The sequence below is a fragment of the Xenopus tropicalis genome, chromosome 6 (genome assembly GCF_000004195.4).
Source record: "Xenopus tropicalis strain Nigerian chromosome 6, UCB_Xtro_10.0, whole genome shotgun sequence".
NCBI lineage: Eukaryota > Metazoa > Chordata > Amphibia > Anura > Pipidae > Xenopus > Xenopus tropicalis.
The window spans coordinates 26,948,496-26,962,469 of NC_030682.2; the positions used below are offsets into that span (position 1 = coordinate 26,948,496).

A 13,974-nucleotide genomic window follows, 5' to 3' on the forward strand; every position below is an offset into this window, starting at 1 on the left:
CTTCTCCCGATGTGAGCGCCGGCAGCACCGCAGCCATCTAGCGCCTTCGTGTCCCAGCACACTATATAGCGCCTTGTGTGTGTCCCAGCACACTATATAGCGCCTTGTGTGTGTCCCAGCACACTATCTAGCGCCTTCGTGTGCTGGGACACTTTTTTTTTTTACACTAGAAGAATCCCTTTATTGTTCAGCGGACTAACAGACCCCCCCCGCCGGCGATCGTTTCAGCCTGACTGGCTGGATGGTTAGTTTAAAAGTGAATAAGAAGGCAGAACCCATGCCGTGGGCGGGATGAGCGGCCATTTTGAATATTTTACTCCGGCGAGGGGTCTACAAAATGGCCGATTGGAGGGAAACTGCTTTGTCCGCACTGGAAACGCGGATAGCCGCTACACGTGGTGCTCGTTCTTTTCAGTTCAGGGATGTCTCCCTTTCCCTCATGCTTCATAATGGAACCCGTTACTGGAAATGTACCTGTAGCCTCAGTTCCTGAGTCACAGCCATAGCATTACCTCACTTGAGAGCCATTTTGGCCAGTAGTGTTTGCCTCTGGAGGCTCAGAAGCGTTTGATTATCATCAGTCATTAGTACTGCACCAAGTTAACGTCCTTAATAATATACCTGTCATAAAAAATACCCAAGTGTTTGTCATTTAACTGTGTGAACCCGATAAAACACTCAGCCAACTACAGGAAGCTGTTAAAGTGTATTTAGAGAAATGTAGCCCAACAAAAGCTGGACATGACTGGTTTTACATTTGTTTGTCGCTTCAGGTAGAGCCCTAACTTTCCTTTGGTGTCAAGAGCATCTCCACCCTGATGGCAATATAAATATGCAGTGGGATAGCATGGTGATCTGCTAAATATGGCAATGCACCAAGATGCGCAGGTAATATTAACAACTCCCTGTACCCGGTATATATGAAATAACAAATAGTTATGAATATTATAGACTTGTGTGTGCCCCCCATGCAATAGCTATAGTTTAAATAAGCATACCGTTACAATAAAGAATTGCTTTCTAGCCATGGAACACTAAAATACCTTTGTGCAAATGGGCAGAATTAGGGGATTTACTAATCCACGAACGGTCCGAAGGCGTCCGAAATGCGATTTTTTTCGTAATGATCCGTTTTTAGCGATTTTTTCGTAAATTGTCGCGACTTTTTCGTAGCCTTCGCGCTGAGTACGAAAGTTTCGGTTCATTCAATGCTTCATTATCGTGACTTTTTTCTTGGGCAGTTGGAGCTGCAGAGTGCCATTAGGTCCTATGGGAGGCTTTCCCTTTGGGCCAGGTTGGAGCTGCAGAGTGCATTGAGTCTATGGGAGGCTTTCCTTGGGCCATGGTTGGAGCTGCAGAGTGCCATTGAGCCCTATGGGAGACTTTCCTTGGGCCAGGTTGGAGCTGCAGAGTGCCATTGAGTCCTATGGGAGGCTTTCCTTGGGCCGGGTTGGAGCTGCAGAGTGCCATTGAGCCTATGGGAGACTTTCCTTGGGCCGGGTTGGAGCTGCAGAGTGCCATTGAGCCCTATGGGAGACTTTCCTTGGGCCGGGTTGGAGCTGCAGAGTGCCATTGAGCCCTATGGGAGACTTTCCTTGGGCCGGGTTGGAGATGCAGAGTGCCATTGAGCCCTATGGGAGGCTTTCCTTGGGCCGGGTTGGAGCTGCAGAGTGCCATTGAGCCCTATGGGAGACTTTCCTTGGGCCAGGTTGGAGCTGCAGAGTGCCATTGAGCCCTATGGGAGACTTTCCTTGGGCCGGGTTGGAGCTGCAGAGTGCCGTTGAGCCCTATGGGAGACTTTCCTTGGGCCGGGTTGGAGCTGCAGAGTGCCATTGAGCCCTATGGGAGACTTTCCTTGGGCCGGGTTGGAGCTGCAGAGTGCCATTGAGCCCTATGGGAGACTTTCCTTGGGCCGGGTTGCAGCTGCACAGTGCCATTGAGCCCTATGGGAGACTTTCCTTGGGCGGGGTTGGAGCTGTAGAGTGCCATTGAGCCCTATGGCAAGTCGTAACGGGTATGAAAAAGTCACGACAATTTACAATAAAGTCGTAACTGCGACGAAAAAATCACAAAAAATACGAAAAAGTCGCAAACTGTTCGTTTCCAATCCGAATTTTTCCCATTCGGATTCGAATTCGTGGATTAGTAAATCAGCCCCTTAGAGCCCCTCAACATTTTACTTAATAAAAACATTTGCAGTACACAGAAAAAAAAATAGAAATGTACCAATAATTTTGTTGCGTTAACCACTTTTAGTGAAGTTGAGTTGAACTGTGTTTTCTAAACAATTGCCTGCTGTGCCTTTTTGTGCAGGAGACTTAAGCATGAGGAATGGCATTGGTCTGTCGCCTCAATGTGATTTTCGGTTTAAAAAGTCAACCAGAAAGTTGCCAAAACAAATGGGTATGGCCTGTGCCATAAATCGTGTAGCTTAGACTGGCACCAGATGATCTCCTTGTAAAGACAGCACACAAGACAGCAAAAATGCAGGCAGCTCTTAGAGTTCCACTTGCAAGGCAAGTATAATATCTTACTGGTAGAACTGATAGACAAACATGCTTCCTTGGTTCTTTGCTTGCCTATGTTCAGCTCTTTACACGCCACTACATGAGCAATTAGTGAAAAACCATTGTGGCAGGAATATCAGTAGCCATATTAAAGGGCTGTTAGACATGCATATTCCTGCTGTGCATAGTGTAGCTAGCTCCCCACCAAGACTAGCTACTGTAAATCCCCATGGAGAGAAACAGAAGAGCACAAAACATGTAAGGAGATTAAGAAAACAGAGGAAGATACATTAAGAAAGAATAATGAATGTGGCAAAAGATTAATTCAAATGTTCTCCTGCCTGTCCAATTGCATTATGCTTTTAGGAATTAAGGGCCCCTAATTGCTTTGCAGGGCCAGGACATGGAAAGAAGAGAAATTGAGCTAGAGGATAAAAGTGTGCAAAAAAGGAATGACCAAGGAAAATAAGATGAACAATGGTTACAATGCTGAAGGCATCACTAAAAGTTACAACTCTGCACACATCATTTCAGTTTTTTGACTTGTAAGTAACTACACCAATAACTTCCATATATCAGACACTAGAAAACAGCAAAATGGCTGCCATTTGACCGTGACATACTATGAAGAGTTCCAGCAATCTCAACAGCATTTTCCCTCGTATAACGAGGGAAATTGACTGTTGAAGAAAACTTCATCCCACAATAATTTTTGCATAACAAAATGTAGTTCTAAGCAAATTTCCAATATACAGGCATGTTACTTAAAAATGTTAACCAGTTTTAGTTCTTTTTAAATGTAATTGCAATTGAAAGCAGTATTTGTTCCTTTCTGCAATGCTGGACACATGAAACAATGTATCAGAAACTATCCTACAGCAAAACTCCAATTCCCACAATACCTTTAATGGTTCTTCACAGGCATGTTAATCAGTAGGCCCCAGTTACATTGTTTCAAAAGTCAGATCCAGCAGTGCTGAGCATAGAAAGGGAGACGAATATACTGCTTTCTATAGAAAATACATGTACAAATAATTCTAAAATCATACAGAAACGTTTTCTGGAGTTCCCCTTTAAGGGCCATTGCTGCTGAGCAGGCTAAGTTGAAGCTCTGCATACCTAGAAAAATTATCCCTCAAGCCTGGAAAACAAACTGAATGCTCAGTGACTTAAATATATTTATTGTGTTTTCTCTATGTCCATGCGCTACTTTGATTCTCAATATTAATGGGTGTTAACTCTATCCAGTACAGTACTTCTTGGTTTAAACTAACCCTGGAAACAAAGACTTAGGAGTGTATGTATAAAGTTGTGTAACAGGTAGTGTATATAGATCATTTAATGACTTTATGCAAATGTGTAGCACATTCTGGTGTAAAAACAGGTGAACTTGGAAAAAGACACATAAAAATTTCCGCTCAAGAAAGTCTTTGTTGCCTGAATTTTGTACTGTAATTATGTTCATGGCTGAGAGTACAACTTGGAATAATAATATATGGCCTGTAGTCTGGAATTTCTGGTTCCCCCTCTATTCTCTACACCTCTATCGTTTAGGGTTCATAGAAATGGGCACAATATTTATATATTTGTGATAATATATTGCTTTTATAGCTAATTCAAGCATTTGTCAATCCTTTTCTTTAAATGCAGCACGTAAAACATTCTAGAATTTGTTCTAATTATTACTGAGGTTGTGAAATATTGTGTTACACATCCTAAAAATGTATTGTGACTGAATTTGCATTTATATGTGCTTATATGTGTTCTGATTTCAAATTTGTAAACATGCTGTGTGTGATTGTAGTCTTATTCCCTATCTACTCCCATCTTTCTACATTCTTCCTCTAGGGAAGCTTTGTCCTTTATTTATTTGTTTTTTTTTTTTTTTTGCAAAATCAAAACAAACACAATTCTTGTAATTTCCTGCATTGTCTGTTATTATTAAACCCACAGGTAATAATTATCAGCTGTGTTTTTCACTGTCCTGTATCGGTAAATATACAGGTATAGGACCCATTATCCAGAATGCTTGGGACAAAGGGTATTCCGGATAAGGGGTCTTTCCGTAATGTGGATCTCCATACCTTACGTTTACTAAAAAATCAATAAAACATTAATTGAACCCAATAGGATTGTTTTGCATCCAATAAGGATTATTTATATCTTAGTTGGGATCAATTACAAGGTACTGTTTTATTACTACAGGGAAAAAGGTAATCAGTTAAATTCTGAATTTTTTGATTAAAATGGAGTCTATGGGAGGCAGGCTTTCCGTAATTCGGAGCTTTCTGGATAATGGGTTTCCGGATAAGGGATCCCATACCTGTATTGCTAAATTCCCACTGCTATTTTAGTACTTATATTTTTCTTTTTTGTATTAGAGGAATAAAGTAGTAAAACACAATTTAAAATGCAATTTGTAACTTTAATTTCGTTTTTCAAATTCTAACATTTAAACCCTTATTTGACATATATAATGACTTTTTGGAGAGGAGAGATATATTCAGCTAAAATGAAATCAGTGTTTTGCCCTATATTGCTCATTTTGTAATTCTTCCTAATAGGCTGTGGCATTGATAATTACAAATAAATAAGCTGTCTCAATGGATATAGCTTTTAGAAATGGACAGTAATATTTTGAGTGTATGCCACAGTGAATATGTAGAATAACTCGTGCATACCATCAGTTTTCTGAGACAAATACCAATCACCTATTTCTTGCTAATCACAATTGGAAATGACATATTAATTTTCATCCATAAGTCTCAAAATTACAATAGGCAAACAGTGACAGACAAATGTTAAGATATGAAATAATATAAGAAAATAACCCACGGGTGTTGATTTTTGTGTTCATTGCTGAATCATTTAACAATTAGACATATCTCATTATCATCATCAAGCAAAATCACATCATCCATATAACAATTCTTCTAAATGGTAGGTTTATGGACAAGCGGTGTTAAAAAAGAAGACTATATTACTTACATATATATAGAGGGACTCATTTACTAGCATAGGTAAAAAATTACATGTGCAGTTGCCCATAGCAGCCAATCAGCAAACATTTATAAAAAAAAAACTACAGGTTAGAAAATAAAAACTTTAATCTGATTGCAGTTGCTATGGACAACTGTATTGGTGCAATTTCATTTGTTTAAAAGTTAACCTAAGTTAATTAAACTAAAATTGAAAACATAAGTGCAACATAGAAACAATTTAAACTGGGAAACTGGTCTGTAGATAGGAACAGCTATGTTTATTGGTCTTTGTGAGTAAACACTAGCTTTTTGAAGTTCCACAAAATATTTAATGCATCAAACTTGTGTACGTGCAAGCATCATTGTTTATTTATAGGGTCTTGACGATCTTAGAAAAGGTTTTCATTTAGAGGCCCATTTATCAATATACTGATTTCCATGAACATCATTCATTTATCAAAAGATCTAAATTTAAAAAGCACGAACGAAAAAAGATGTGGAAAAAATATGAATACCGCAACTTTTTTATATTGCCCCACAATATGAGCTAATTTTTTTCGCTAGGCAAGGAATCACAGGGAAATTGCACATTTGGGCATAGGCAATTTTTTTTGTGAAACAGCCGCAAAATTTTGCCATGTAAAACTCACGGTTGCGTCAAGAAGTTGCGGTCGCATAAAAAAAGACGGCTTTTGTAAATTTTGCGAATTTTCGACGAAGCAGGCAGATTCGTTTATCGCTAGTTATGAATAATGGAGCCATGGTTTCTAGCAGCCATTATTGATTATTTGACTTTAAAACATTCAGTGTCATCTACATCAAGGAGCAGAGTAAATAGCGTGGAGGTCCCAACATAATAAAGGGTAAATATTAAAAATCACCTTTGTAAGGAAACCATCCACAAACCCATAAAAGAGTAAGTTAAAAGGGAATGTAACAACTTACTGTAAGTGTTTATATTTCTATAACCCCTTGTTCTACCACATACAGCATAAGGGCAGTTGAGCTCAAGCATATACAGTGGTTATGGGGGTCACAGTAAAAGGAGTAGTGAAGGCATGAACACTTTTGTTCACCAGCTGCTCCAAGAACACTGATGTCATCAAGAATTTTTAAGGTACTATAAATGACAATAAGCCTCATTTACTAACTCTAGCACAAGTGCAAAATACTAGTTTTTTTGCAAAATTCATGATCCTAGTAACTTGCGACTACTTGCAGGGAGCAGCACTACATGCATTCTACTTTGATCAGTGACGTGCGAGGAACTTTGATCAATGAATCCAAGACTGCCTGGAAGGGGTTTCCTTAGTGCAATGCTACTAGTAGCAGCTACTTGTCACGACTACAAAAATAGACAGTTCTGATCATTTACTGATAATTGTCTCTATGTGTGTTTTAGCAGTGGCAATTCTCAGTATTGTGTATGGCAGGGCGTTAGGTAGCCGTGACAAGTAGCTGCTACTAGGTAGCTCTGTGTGTCTTCGCCATAAGAGTTTATTTTTAAATAAGAAGTTCTTCTGGATTGATTCATTAGCTATATACCTTACAAAATAAGACAAAAACAAAGCCTTGTGCCTGATGTTCACAAACCATTCATAAAGCCTTAATAAAAAAGAGTATTCTTTCTTTAAAGGGACAGTATACAACTAAACACATTTGCTAAAAATTAGCATATAGTATAGTATGACATGTTACAATTATATTCTGCCTAATCTTTTAATTAGAACAAATCTAGATTTTCCTGTTTGTTGCCATAAAGCACTAATTTAAAAGTTGGGGTTTTTCACATCCTGAAGGATTCTACCTGTCTACCAGTGTATGAGTAGAGCTCACAATGAAAAAAATTCACCCACCTTCTATTCATTCCTATGGTATTTTTAGAAACGGATATATCAATAGTGAAAATTGGAGTTTACCATTTGATAAATATGCTTCTAAAAATCCCATAGGAATGAATAGAAAGTAGGCTAATTTTTCTGTGGTGAGCTTTAATTTCACATTCTGCTAAATCTGCCCCTAAGTCTAAAGCTGGCCATACACAGATTTTAGTCTTCTTTCAAGGAACGTTTGGATATCAGTCATACATTTAAATGCAACATAGTTACATGGTATATAGTTACATAGTTACACAGAGTTGAAAAAAGACAAGAGTCCATGAAGTTCAACACTTCCAAGTAAACCCAGCACACACAACCTATACTTACCTATCTATACTATCACTTAAACATAAACTATATCTACAACCACTAATACTAACTGTAGATATTAGTATCACAATAGTCTTGGATACTATACTTGTTCAAGAACTCATCCAGGCCCCTCTTAAAGGCATTAACATAATCTGCCTAACTAGAATTCTAGTTAGAATTAATTCTAACTCTAATTCTAGAATTAACTAGAAAGGGCATTCCACAACCTCACTGCCCTCACCATGAAAAACCACCTACGCTGCATCCAATGGAAGCTCCGTTCCTCTAATCTAAAGGGGTGGCCCCTGGTGCACTGATCGTTTTTATGGGAAAACACAACACCCCCCATCTGCCTATAATCCCCTCTAATGTATTTGTATAGAGTAATCATGTCCCCTCGCAAGCGCCTCTTTTCCAGAGAAAACAAGCCCAACCTCGACAGTCTAACCTCATAGCTTAAATCTTCCATCCCCTTAACCAGTTTAGTTACACATCTCTGCACTCTCTCCAGCTCATTCTCATTCATCCCTCTTAAGGACTGGAGCCCAAAACTGCACTGCATACTCAAGGTGAGGCCTTACCAGGGACCTATAAAGAGGCAAAATTATGTTCTCATCCCTTGAGTCAATGCCCTTTTTTATACAAGACAGCACTTTATTTGCTTTAGTAGCCACAGAATGACACTGCCTGGAATTAGACAATGTGTTATCTACAAAAACCCCTAGATCCTTCTCCATTAAGGATACCCCCAACAAACTACCATTTAGAATATAGTCTGCATTTATATTATTTCTACCAAAGTGCATAACTTTGCACATTGAACCTCATTTTCCAGTTTGCTGCCCAGTTTTCCAATTTTTTCAAATAGCTCTGCAAAGCGTCAGCATCCTGCATGGAACTTATAGTTTTGCATAATTTAGTGTCTTCAGCAAAAATAGAAACAGTACTCTCTATGCCCACCTCCAGGTCGTTAATCTATAATTAACCTATAATTAACATTCAGACTGAAATTGTAGGATAAAGCCCTACAAATCAAAGGATGTGCTGAACATGAAACAGTTGGCAGACACCAAGGGGCACATTTACTAACCCACGAACGGGCCGAATGCGTCCGATTGTGTTTTTTTCGTAATGATCGTTAAATTTGCGATTTTTTCGGCGTCTTTACGATTTTTGCGTAAAAACGCGAGTTTTTCGGCGTCTTTACGATTTTTGCGTAAAAACGCGAGTTTTTCAGCGTCTTTAAGAAAGTTGCGCAAAGTCGCAATTTTTTCGTAGCGTTAAAACTTGCGCGAAACGTCGCGCCTTTTAAGTTTTAACGCTACGAAAAAGGCGCGACTTTGCGCGCAAGTGTTAACGCTACGAAAAAATCGCGACTTTGCGCAACTTTCGTAAAGACGCCGAAAAACTCGCGTTTTTACGCAAAAATTGTAAAGACGCAGAAAAACTCGCGTTTTTACGCAAAAATCGTAAAGACGCCGAAAAAATCGCAAAAAATACGAAAAAGTCGCAAAATGTTCGTTTCAAATCTTTCCAATTCGGATTCGAAATCGTGTCTTAGTAAATCAGCCCCCAATTGTATGAAAGTGACTTACATTGTATGTTCCCTAAGGATATTGTCTGATGCACAGATTTTATCGTTATCCAGCCTAAATTTTCTAACCTTCCCAATCAACTAAATGTGGTATGAAAATTAACAGGATAATAATTCTGAGCCCACACACGGTCCAAAAATCATAAGAAACTAGGTTGTGTATAGCCAGCTTAAAGGGGAAGGTGGGTAAGTATGGTATGATGATGTTGCCAAGAAAAACTTCCAGGGCCAGTGCAGTTTTTTGTCTAACGGCAGCACTGGCCTGGGTAGTTATTTCCCTACAGGGGTACCTAACAGTTTGGAACCCCTCTGTGAATAGGGCTTTCCTTACCCTTTCTGGGCTGAGCCTGCAAGTAGTTTGTATGTTCATTGGGTTTCTTTTAGGTCTTTTTTTTTCTCCAAAATGCCTAAAACATACATATCAGGCAGGTTAATTGGCTTCTGATGAAACTCAAATAAAGATAAATAAGGCTATACTCCTACTTGTACTTTAAGGCCTGGGGCAAATGTTTAGAAAATTTGATCTATCAAAGATTTTATTTTAATCTTTTCTGTTACACTGCAATTTTCTTAACAAACAGGCAATAGTTTCTTTATACAAAAATTATTACAATTAAGGTTAAAAGAACTTTTGTTTTATGTATTCACAATTATTTTTATAAAAGACAATGATTTAGGGAACCAATTAACCAACATCATAAATCATTTAAATATCCATTGTAAACCCAATATGCAGCTCAGATTTTTGAATAATCAGGCTGCTTCTAACTGAGATCTTCCTCCTAACTGGTACTGATATTTTAAAACCACCCTAACAATTTTCCATTTACTTGATAAATAGTTTATATTTTTAAAATAAACAAGAAAAAGTCAGTTTTTTACTATGTTTACCCCTTTTAGGAAAAGATATTTATTATAAAATTAAATAATCTTAAGACATTCCTTTTCAAGGTAGAAATGTTTACTGACATTCTGTTCTGGAAAAAAGATTGTAGTAATTATAGATAAATAGGAAAATAATGAATAAGGAGATTAAGGGATGAATGCGTGTCTTTACTAGGAGAAAGCTCTCTTTCCTGACATGGCATTTGCCAAGTACAACACTAAACCTTCTTATAAATGCACACAGATTATGGAACCTTTGAGGTTTTGAAATCTCACATCAATTTCACTGGAAATAATTCTAACCAAAAGGCTCTCAAAATATGCCTGATGTCATCAGAAGTCACCCTTTAGACAACAATTGTGAAGCAAAATTCAGAGAAAAGGTCAGCACTGGAAATCTAACATATAAATGAGCAGCTCATATAACCAAGTAACCTCAATGTAGATTTCTTTTCAGATATAGGTATTTTAGAAACCATTTCCCTAAAATTCTTTGGTCTTGGAGGGGCAGTTCAATCATCATCATCCCACATCACTACCAGCCTTTCTTTATTAATTAGCTTTTCTAAACTCTTAGGGGCTGATTCATCAAAGTATGAGTTCGAATAGGTAAAATTCGGATTAGATACAATAATTTCAGATGATCGCAAATATCACGAAAATGCTTAGGAAAAAAACGGATTAGTCACGATAATATCGTATTGGCAATCCGAAAGTCACAAAATTTTTGTATCCGACTTTAACCCTTCTGTGCATGATTTTGGAAGCCTCCCCTAGGACTCAATGGCACTCTGCAGCTCCAACCTGGCCCAAGGAAAGCCTCCCATAGGGCTCAATGGCACTCTGCAGCTCCAACCTGGCCCAAGGAAAGTCATAATACCGATGCTTGAATGAATCTGAAACTTTCGTACTCGGCGCGACAATGTGATTTTGTTGCTTAATTTTTGACGCACAGTGCGAAAAAATTGCGAAAATTATTGAAAAATCTGCGAAAATACGCACAGTACAAAAACTTAGAAAAATAATATTTTTTTTTGTATTCGGAGGCAATAGTAGTTTGATAAATGGGCCCCTTAGTATCTTTTCTTTAGACTTTGTCTGTTGCAATGGCCCTTTTGAGAAATGGAGATCAGAAGTACCCTGCATGTTTTAAATGGAGCCCTACCACTACTAAAGGGTAAGAAATGCCCTTTCATCCCATTTTACTACAGGACCAAATTCGGCTGGTCCTTGCTACTGCTAACAGACATAGCTTGTTACAGCAGTTTATTATCCACAAGTACTTTTTTATTCTTCTCCATGAAGGATTCACATAGCTTAGTCTATAATAATAGTCTGAATAATGCCACTATGTCAAGGTCCTGCTGCAAGGAGAACATTCTGGATGTAATAAATTCTTCTGCACATTTTTTGTTATCTGTAAACACAAATCCATGTATGTGATCTATTATCCAGAATGCTTGTGACTTGGGGTTTTCCACATAAGAGATATTTCTGTAATTTGGATTTATGCACCTTACATCTGCTAAAAAACGTCTAAACATTACATAAACCCAATAGGATTGTTTTGCCATGGATTAATGAAGCTTAGTTATCATCAAGTACAAGCTACTGTTTTATTATTACAGAGGAAAAGCATATCATTTTTTAAAATTAAGATTACTATCTTAAAATGGACTCTATGGGAGAAGGGCTTAGTAATTAGTTTCTGGATAACAGACCCACACCTGTACATTGCTTTAAATAACAGAGCAGAGCCCTGCAGCACAACGTTTAGAACATTAGTCTAATTAGAGACTAAACCATTAATTACTATTTCAAAACAATGATATAACCTTTATAAGGTGCACACCAGGTCCCACACCAAATCCTATGGTCGGGGGGGAATTAAAATATACAGAAAGCTTTTAAGTATTTCTTAATGGGTATGGTATAGTGTGTATAGAAATTTGCTACATTTCAGGTAACGACCACTTTTATGAGCATAAAAAGACCTACCTCTATACTCATGCATATATAAACTATATATACAGACACCTATACTAAACTAACTGTAGATCGTAAGATCACTGTAGCCATGGATATTATGCTCGTTCAAGAAATTATCCAAGCTACTCTTAATGGTATTAATAGAATTTGTATCACAATATTACCTGGCAGGACATTCCAATCCTCTGCTATCTGTTTATAATGTCCACTAATGTATTTGTAAAGAGTAATCATGTCCCCTCGCAAGCGTCTTATCTCCAGAGAAAACGACGTTATCCTTGACATTCTTTCCGTTTTACTTTAGTTCTATCATTCCTTTTACCAGTTTAGTTGCACATCTCAGCACCAATTTATAAAAGGGGTTATTCATCTTTGAGTTAACTTTTAGTATGATGTCGAGAGTAATATTCTGAGACAATTTGAAATTGGTCTTACCGTATATACTCGAGTATAAGCTGATCCGAATATAAGCCAACTGGAAAAACGTATTGACTCGAGTATAAGCCTAGGGTGGGAAATGCAGCAGCTACTGCTAAGTTTCAATAATCAAATAATTAATAAAGGACACTCAGTGTGACCCCTGTGAATTCTTCATAAATATATAATGTTGGCAGCTGCAGATTAGGGAAAGGTAGATGGAGGACCCCTTGACCCTCCTGCCTTGAAGCTGCCATACTAAGTATCAAGATAAGAATGCTAATATGAAGATACTTTAACATTTAGTTTAAAATAATTAATTATAGTCCCACTTTTGTCCAGTTGTTCTTTTGCACCTACAGTAACTGCCTCCTTCTATTTACCCTTTTGTACCTTATTATGCAGTTCCCACTTCACTCCATATTCACTGGGCCATCTTAGAGGTTTCTGTGATACTTCACTTCACTGGGCGCATATTCTGTGACCTGAGTGCAAGCTGATATTCGTCCCCCCTTGTCTGTTAGCGCAGCATATATCGACTCGAGTATAAGCCGAGGCTGAGTTTTTCAGCACATTTTTTGTGCTGAAAAACTCGGCTTATACTCAAGTATATACAGTAATCTTTTATTACTTGTAGTTGGTTAGTTACCATATATACTTGAGTATAAGCCGATCCGAGTATAAGCCGAGGTACCTAATTTTATCTAAGAAAACTGGAAAAACTTATTGACTCAAGCATAAGCCTAGGGTGGGAAATGCAGTAGCTACTGCTAAGTTTCAATAATCAAATTATTTCATAAAAGGACACTCACAAGTGCTTACATGACTACCTTATTAATAAACACAAGGTATGGGCTGGAACATCCAACATAAGATAACCATATGCATGGTTGTACAGGTTAATATCTCATTTAATTTTACATACATATTGAAATTGTGATGTGTAAATTCGTTATTTAATTCCCCCCCCCGTGCGCCGCCCCAGCATGCACACACGTTGTGCACGCGAGAGGCGCGTCGTGTGTGCGTGCTGGGGAGGCGCACGGGGGGGTTGCGTGGATTGCGACATGGGATGGGCCGGTAGGACACGGATGCGCTGGTTGGTCAAGGATGCGCCGGTAGGGGGGGGTTCGCGCTGCGCTACAATGTGTGTGTAAGAAGCATTTCTTCATATAATTGTAAGATATAAACATCTAATAATGCTAAAATGAGGTTTTAACAAAAAAAAAATATCATGGGATTATGAAGAAGGGGTATGTGATTACTGTATCCCTGTGTGTGCGTGCTGGGGCGGCGCACGGGGGTGTGTGTGCGGGTCACGACATGGGATGCGCCGGTAGGACACAATTATGACTTTACTTGACTCGAGTATAAGCCAAAGATTCCTTTTTTAGCACATTTTGAGTGCT

The 13,974-nt window shown here is 38.4% G+C and overlaps 1 long non-coding RNA gene across 1 annotated transcript; it reads left to right on the forward strand.

Moving 5' to 3' along the window:
• Positions 1-331: 331 nt before the first annotated feature.
• Positions 332-4,470, forward strand: LOC116411730. The gene is made up of 2 exons (XR_004223322.1): positions 332-888; positions 2,314-4,470. It is a non-coding gene; the product is annotated as an uncharacterized LOC116411730 (long non-coding RNA).
• Positions 4,471-13,974: the final 9,504 nt, after the last annotated feature.